This window comes from Elephantulus edwardii, unplaced genomic scaffold (genome assembly GCF_000299155.1).
Source record: "Elephantulus edwardii isolate Elephantulus edwardi_28Jun2011 unplaced genomic scaffold, EleEdw1.0 scaffold00095, whole genome shotgun sequence".
Lineage (NCBI taxonomy): Eukaryota > Metazoa > Chordata > Mammalia > Macroscelidea > Macroscelididae > Elephantulus > Elephantulus edwardii.
This window is the reverse complement of record NW_006399845.1, coordinates 11,318,134-11,326,472: the sequence shown is the minus strand read 5'-3', so window position 1 is coordinate 11,326,472 and position 8,339 is coordinate 11,318,134. Positions and strand designations below refer to the sequence as shown.

Here is an 8,339-nt window from a genome sequence, read left to right as displayed (position 1 = left end):
AAAGAAATAAATAGAGTTAATAGATTGGCAAAGGAAAAGAAAAAAGCTAGAGAGAAGAGAAAACAGATGATAGGGAAAAGGAAGGGGAAGAGAAAAGAGCAAAATATAAAACAAACAAACAAACAAAAATTCAAAACGCTTTAGGAAATAAATGATGAGAGAGAGGAGAGACCATAGAGGGTGTTGAACGAGGCATTTGATTGGGCTTTGTCACTCTTGTCACTGTGTGGTGGATGGAGACAAGATGGCTGGCCTAGGGCAGTGTTTCTGCCAATTCAACGGAATATTGGAGTTGGATGTCCCCAGTCAGGTCAGAGTTCCTGCTTATTGGAGAGATTGTTGAAGTCCCAAGATGTGAGCTGGGACACAGGTAGCACCTCTTCAAGTCTCGAGGTATGGGGTGGGGGTGGGGATACTCCACCTCACAGAAGATTTCTGCTGGCCTCAGGAGAATCTAGGCTAGTCTGCTTGGCTGGGGATGGTATCTTTGCCAGAGTAGGAGATGGGTGCAGGTAGAGTATCCATGAAATGATGAAGAAGGTCCACGCTCCAAATGTGGCATGGCATGTGCTGGGTAAGAGTGCCCAGTGAGAAGCAAGAACCCAAGTTAGTGGTGGTGCCTTCATTAACCCAGGGGCTGACTGCAGGCCAGGCACCACATAGTCTGGAGGGAGGCTCAGTGTAGAGCCAAGTATTCGCTCAACTTCAGATACAAAATAACACAGGCCTGGACTTGGGTGAAGCTGAGATGGGCTGCGGATTACTGCCTTCCAACTGATGGATAGTGGTAGTGGTGGTGGTGGAGAAAGTTATTCTCCTGATTTCCAGTAGGGCATAAGGGCCAAGAAAAGAGGCACAAGAGAGATTTAACCTCTTCCATTGTCTGGCAGCCAACTAACTGCTGGTCTGGACACAGCCACAGTCCCAGGGACCCTGATGCAATGTTCACAGTTCTGTGTTCTGTCAGTCACCTTATTAGATGGTTTTAATTCAATTTTTTCCTTCAGTTATTTGAAGGAACTTTTCCATCTTTTTTTTTTTTTAATTCAGGATCTAAGAATTATCTTTCGTATCTGTTATCCCTGCTTTCTGGCATCTTCATTGCAGAGGATCTGGATTGCTGTCGGTCTAATCGTCCTTCTTACCTGGAAGTCTTTTGCTTTCATGTAGAGAAAAATGTGGACCAAAACTCAAAATCGTAATCATAGAATTACTAGGTTAATTGGTCTAATAGAAACTGGAGGAACCTCGTACTACAGCCCTTACTAACCCTTTGAGCCTGAAACTAAACTCTAGCTCAACTTTAGCCAATTATCCAAATAATAAATAGGTCTTTTAGGTGAACAATGACACTGGGGAGGTACTTCCTCCTTAATCAATCATTCAAGATCAGATGGGCAGTATTTATGCAGGGAGAAAGCTCAGAGGGCAGGAAGGGAGATAATAGAAGGATGAACAGAAACTAGAATATTGAAGAGAAAGTGCAGAGGGTTGTTGTAGTGTGGGATTGTAATTAACATTCTAAAACAAAATCTTTATGAGTTATTGGAAAACCAATTTGCTCTGTAAACTTTCATTCAAAGCAGAATAAAAAGGGCTTTTAAAAATTATTTTACTTGCTTGTGATGTTAATAAAATTGCTTTATAATGTCCACATTCTGTTGGAAATATGTAAAACATAAATATTTATTATAAAATATGTGAGATTATCAGTTTATTTTTGCAACCTTGAAGTATTTTGTATCATGAGTGGTTTTTCATGTTATTGCATAATCTTTGAAGTCATTATTTTAAATATCTGCATAACATTAAAGAGTTAAGATGTCATTTTAAAGACTGAAATGTCCTTGATCCAAGCCATGGTATTTTCCATTTCTTCATAAGCATATGAAAGTTAGACAATGAATTTGGAAGATCAAAGCAGAGCCAATGCATTTGAATTGCAGTGTTGGAGAAAAGTATTAAATATATCATGGAATGTGCATCCATTCCTATCCAAGGAAGTGCATCTGTGGTGCTCTTTGAGGAAAAGATAGTGAGTGATGTTTCATCTTAAGTACTTTGGGGATGTTGTCAGGAGGTACCAATCTTTGCAGAAAAACATTGTGCTGGGGGGAAACAGGGTGAGTCAGCAAAAGAGAAGAACTTTCAACAAGATGGATTGACACAGGTAAAAAGAGTGGGGGACAGCCATATCTGATCTTTACTAACTTCACATAGGGGAACTGTCCCCGTCAATAGCATCAACAACACAAAACCAATGTTTATGAGGTAAGGCATATTCCTCATGCTCCTGTACCTCTTCCTACTCATCTCAACGGTAACCTCACTGCTTCACTGCGTCCAAGATCCAATGCAATGGCTCACAGCCCACACAAAACCATATAGAGGAAACAAAAATGTGATAATCCAGCTTAGTACAAGAATACCATTAGGACAGCTTCTGAAATGTGCTTACAGCCACCTCAGCCTTTAGCCTCATAGCTTTATGTCCATGTTAAAAGCTCTTAGTCCTGCCAATTATGACTCTTCCCTGAACCCCCAAGTCTTCCGGCAAACTTGGGTAGAGGCTCTGATTCCATGAGGGTTAGCAGTTCCAAGGTCAGCATGTCTCGTGTTGGGTCTCTGGTCCTCTGCTTCAGCCACTGCTGCTGCTGCTGCTGTAAGTCTAGATGATGCAAAGTTATCTGGCCCAGAAGGGCTTATGCTGCATACCTGCTGCTTTTTTGCTGGTGACCCTTGAATCTGCTTCCAAGTCTGCTGAATTTGGTGGTAAGACTAGCCAATGCCCTTGAGGAAAGGCTAACAAGCCGTATTCACATATTCCTATCCATACATATGACAAAGTCACATTCAATGGCTAGAAAAGCCATTTTGAACAATAAATCCATAACACATCACACACAGTGATTGTAAAAATGGGCTTGAGCGTAGTAGAGATCATGAAGTTAGTACAGGTTAGGGCAACATTCCAATCCGTTGTCCATAGAATAACTATATGTCATAGTGGCTCTTCTATCAAACTGATGCACTAGAGCTTACTTTCCATTTTTTCTTAGTCTTACTTCTACCATCCAGTTGATTCCAACTCAAAGAGATAGGAGAGAATGGCCCCATAGGGCTTCCTGGGTTACAATATCTAGGAAGCAAACCAGAGGCCAGCTGGTGGGTTGGGACCTCTAATCTTTTGGTTAGTAGCTGACTGCTTTAACCACTGCACAACCAGATTTCCTCTAGAACTCTCTTCCAAAACCCCTTGCCATCAAATAAATTCCAAGTCATAGCAACTTCCTATTGGGTCTTGAAGGTTATCAATTCTGAGGCTCCTCAGAGTGGCTGTGGATGTTAGAACTATTTGGAATTTAGAACCACTAAGGCTCTGTGTAAATCTCATCATCATTTCTAGATCTATCCTGAAACACAATGTGGTGAGCGACAGGATAATATCCATATGCATACAAGGAAGTCCAGTGAATACCACTATCATTCAAATATATGCACCGACAACAAGAGCCAAAGAGGAGGAAATAGAAGATTTCTACCAACTTTTGCACTCAGAAATTGATCAAACATGCAATCAGGATGCATTGATAATAATGGGTGACTAGAATGCAAAGGTTGGGAACAGGGAAGAAGGATCAGTAGCTGGAAAACATGGGCTCGATGAGAGAAATGAGGCTGGAGATAGAATGATAGAGTTCTGCACATTCAATGATTTATTCATTGTAAATATCTTCTATAAGAAACATAAACACAGGCTATACACATGGATTTCACCTGATGGTATGCATAGGAATCAAATAGATTACATTTGTGGAAAGACTCGGTGGAGAAGCTCAATATCTGCAGTGAAAACTAGGCCAGGTGCTGATTGTGGGACAGACCACCAACTACTCATATGCAAGTTCAAGCTGAAGTTAAGGAAAATTAAATCAAGTCCACGGGAACCAAAATTTGACTCGAATTTCAAAACCATCTCAGGAACAGGTTTGAGGCCTTGAGCACCAATGAGCATAGACCAAATGAGCTCTGGGAGGATATCAAGAAAATCATCCATGAAGAATGCAAAGATCATAACAAAGGCTGAAAAAGAAGAAGAAAAGACCAAGATGGATGTCAGATGAGATTCTGAGTATAGCATTAGAGTGCCGAGAAGCCAAAGCTAAAGGAAGAAATCAAGAAATCAAAGAGCTGAACAGAAAATTCCAAAAGGCAGCTGGGGACGACAAAGCAAATACTATAATGAAATGTGCAGAGAGCTGGAGTCAGAAAATCAAAAGGGCTAAACTCACTCAGCGTTTCTTAAGCTGAAGGAGCTGAAAACCAAATTCAAGCCACTGGTGGTAATACTTAAAGATACTTTGGGTAGAGAAGATGGAAGGAGTACACAGAGTCACTGTATCAGAAGGAATTGGCTGACACAGGGGAATTTCATGTAGGAGGAAGTTCAAATTGTTCTGAAGGAATTGGCAAAAAACAAGGCTCCAGGAGTTGACTGCATACCAATTGACATATTTCAACAAACAGACACTACCCTAGATGTACACACTAAGTTGTGCCAGGAAATCTGGAGGACAGCCAGCTGGCCGACTGACTGGAAAAGATCGATATTTGTTCCCATTCCAAAGAAAGGTGACCTGACAAAGTGTGGGAATTATAGAACAATATCATTAATATCACATGCAAGCAAGATTCTGCTGAAAATTATCCAAAAACGTTTGGAGTAATATGTCAACAGAAAACTGCCAGATGTGCAGGCTGGATTTAGAAGAGGTTGTGGCACTAGGGATATTATAGCTAATGTTAGATGGATCTTGGCAGAAAGCAAAGAATACCGGAAGAATGTCTATCTGTGCTTCATTGACTATTCAAAGGCTTTTGACTGTGTGGATCACAACAAGCTGTGGCTGACTGTGAGAAGAATGGGAATCCCAGAACATTTGATTGTGCTAATGTGAAACCTATACTTGGACCAAGAGGCAGTAGTCAGAACAGAGCAAGGAGACATTACATGGTTCAAAATCAAGAAGGAATGTATTCTGTCTCCATACCTTTTCAGTCTGTATGCAGAACAGATCATCTGACGCACTGGGCTGTAATGAGGAGGAATGTGGCATCAGGATTGGTGGAAGAGTCATCAACAACTTGTGTTATGCAGATGTCACAACCCTGCTTGCTGAAACTGAGGAGTACCTGAAGCTCTTGCTACAGAAGGTCAAGGATTGCAGCCTCCTATGTGGATAGAAGCTCAACATCAAGAAAACATTCTCATCACTAGGCCAATTGACAGCATCAGTATGGATGGTGAAGAGATTGAGATAGTTAACATTTTAAGTTTGCTTGGCTCCACAGTCAACACTCTTGGTAACAACAGCCAGGATATCAAGAGACGAATTGCATTGGGAAAGTCAACTGTGAGGGACCTCTCAAGAATACTGAAGAGCAACGATGTCAGGCTGGAAACTAAGGCACGCCTGATCCAGACCATAGCCTTCACAATTACGTGCTATGCATCAGAGAGTTGGACAGTGAATAGGGTTGACAGAAAGAGAATTGATGCCTTTAGCTGTGGTGCTGGAGAAGAGTGTTGAATATACCATGGACTGCTAGGAGAACAAACAGGTTTGTCCTGGAGAAGGTGAAGCCAGAATACTCCTTGGAGTCAAGGATTCTGAAGCTTCATCTGACATACTTTGGACATGTTGCAAGGAGGGACTGGTCCTTGGAGAGGGACATCATGTTTGGCAGAGTGGAGGGGCGGCGAAGGAGAGGAAGACCTTTGATGAGATGGATCGATTCTGTGACTAGAGAGGTGGGAATGAGTGAGTTTGAGATGGTTAGGCTGGCACAGAATAGAAGGGCATTTAAAGCTCTTGTACATAGGGTCACTATGAGTCTCAAATGACTCGATGGCACATAACAACAACAACAACAGCAACAACAACAACAACAAGACTCTGTAAGTTACTTAGCTTTTCTTTTTACAGTTTCCTTAGTGGTAAACCAGGAAAAATAAAGTCTACTCAGAAATGGGATAAGCATCTCTAATGCTTAGAATTATACCTGAGCGCAGCGGCGGACTTGAGGTACGGTTCTTCCCCTCCACCACCTGGGACCTTCACTAAGCAACCATGTCCAAGGGCCCTGTGGTTGGCATTGATCTTGGCACCACCCACTCCTGTGTAGGGGTCTTCCAGCATGGGAAAGTGGAGATCATTGCAAATGATCAAGGCAACCGGACCACCCCAAGCTATGTCGCATTTACCGATACCGAATGATTGATTGGCGATGTGGCAAAGAATCAAGTTGCAATGAATCCTACTAACACAGTATTTGATGCCAAATGTCTCATTGGACAAAGATTTGATGATGATGTTGTGCAGTCTGATATGAAATACTGGACCTTCATGGTGGTGAACGATGCAGGCAGGCCCAAGGTCCAAGTAGAATATAAAGGAGAGACCAAAAGTTTCTATCCAGAGGAGGTGTCCTCTATGGTTATCACAAAGATGAAGGAAATTGCAGAAGCCTACCTTGGGAAGACTGTTACCAATGCTGTTGTCACTGTACCAGCCTACTTCAATGACTCTCAGCGCCAGGCTACCAAAGATGCTGGAACAATTGCTGGCCTCAATGTCCTCCAAATCATCAATGAGCCAACTGCTGCTGCTATTGCTTATGGTCTAGACAAAAAGGTTGGTGCTGAAAGGAACGTGCTCATCTTTGACTTAGGAGGTGGCACTTTTGATGTGTCAATCCTCACTATTAAAGATGGGATATTTGAGGTCAAGTCTACAGCTGGAGACACCCACTTGGGTGGAGAAGACTTTGACAACAGAATGGTCAACCATTTCATTGCAGAGTTCAAACGCAAGCATAAGAAAGACATCAGTGAAAACAAGAGGGCTGTCAGACACCTCCGCACTGCTTGTGAACGTGCAAAGTGCACACTTTCTTCCAGCACCCAGGCCAGTATTGAGATAGATTCACTGTATGAGGGAATCGACTTCTATACTTCCATTACCCGAGCCTGCTTTGAAGAATTGAATGCTGATCTTTTCCGTGGCACTCTGGACCCTGTGGAGAAAGCTCTGAGGGATGCTAAGCTAGACAAGTCACAGATCCATGATATTGTCCTGGTGGGTGGTTCTACCAGAATTCCCAAGATTCAGAAGCTTCTTCAGGATTTCTTCAATGGAAAGGGTTGAATAAGAGCATCAACCCAGATGAGGCTGTTGCTTATGGTGCAGCTGTCCAGGCGGCTATTCTCTCTGGAGACAAATCTGAAAATGTTCAAGATTTGCTGCTCCTGGATGTCACTCCACTTTCTCTTGGTATTGAAACTGCTGGTGGAGTCATGACTGTCCTCATCAAGCGGAATACAACCATTCCTACCAAGCAGACACAAACCTTCACAACCTACTCTGACAACCAGCCTGGTGTACTCATTCAGGTCTATGAAGGTGAGCGTGCCATGATCAAAGATAACAACCTGCTTGGCAAGTTTGAGCTCACTGGGATACCACCTGTACCTCATGGTGTTCCTCAGATTGGTCACATTTGATATTGATGCCAATGGTATCCTTAATGTTTCTGCTGTTGACAAGAGCACTGGGAAAGAAAACAAAATTACCATCACCAATGATAAGGGCCACTTGAGTAAGGAAGACATTGAACGAATGGTCCAGGAGTCTGAGAAGTACAAAGCTGAAGATGAGAAGCAAAGAGATAAGGTGTCTTCTAAGAATTCCCTTGAGTCTTATGCATTTAATATGAAAGCAACAGTTGAAGATGAAAAGCTTCAAGGCAAGATCAATGACGAGGACAAGCAGAAGATCCTTGACAAGTGCAATGAAATTATCAACTGGCTTGATAAGAATCAGACTGCAGAAAAGGAGGAATTTGTGCATCAGCAGAAGGAACTAGAGAAGGTCTGCAACCTACCAGAGTGCTGGAGGTTTGCCCGGAGGCATGCCTGGTGGCTTCCCTGGTGGTGGAGCTCCTCCATCTGGTGGTGCCTCTTCTGGACCCACTATTGAAGAGGTTGATTAAACCAATCTGCATACTTTATAGCATTCATTGTCCCACAGTTAAATTTTGAAGGACCCAAATTTGTAGCACACTGCAGTAGAAAAGTCTAAACTGCTAGACTAAATTTCTGGGCATTCTCAATACTTGGATATGGAATGTGTATAGGGAAAGGAATTAACATTGTACTTTATTATCACTGTATTGTAAGTGGAAAATGCAATGTCTCAAATAAAGATGTATTTAAAATTGGCACCATAAAAAAAAGAATTATACCTGACACATAATACGTACTCCACAAATATTAGCTA

The 8,339-nt window shown here is 42.3% G+C and overlaps 1 pseudogene; it reads left to right on the top strand.

The window, feature by feature from the left end:
- The first annotated feature begins 6,131 nt into the window (after positions 1–6,131).
- On the top strand, positions 6,132–8,052 carry LOC102862032 (annotated as a pseudogene).
- The last annotated feature ends 287 nt before the right edge of the window (positions 8,053–8,339 follow it).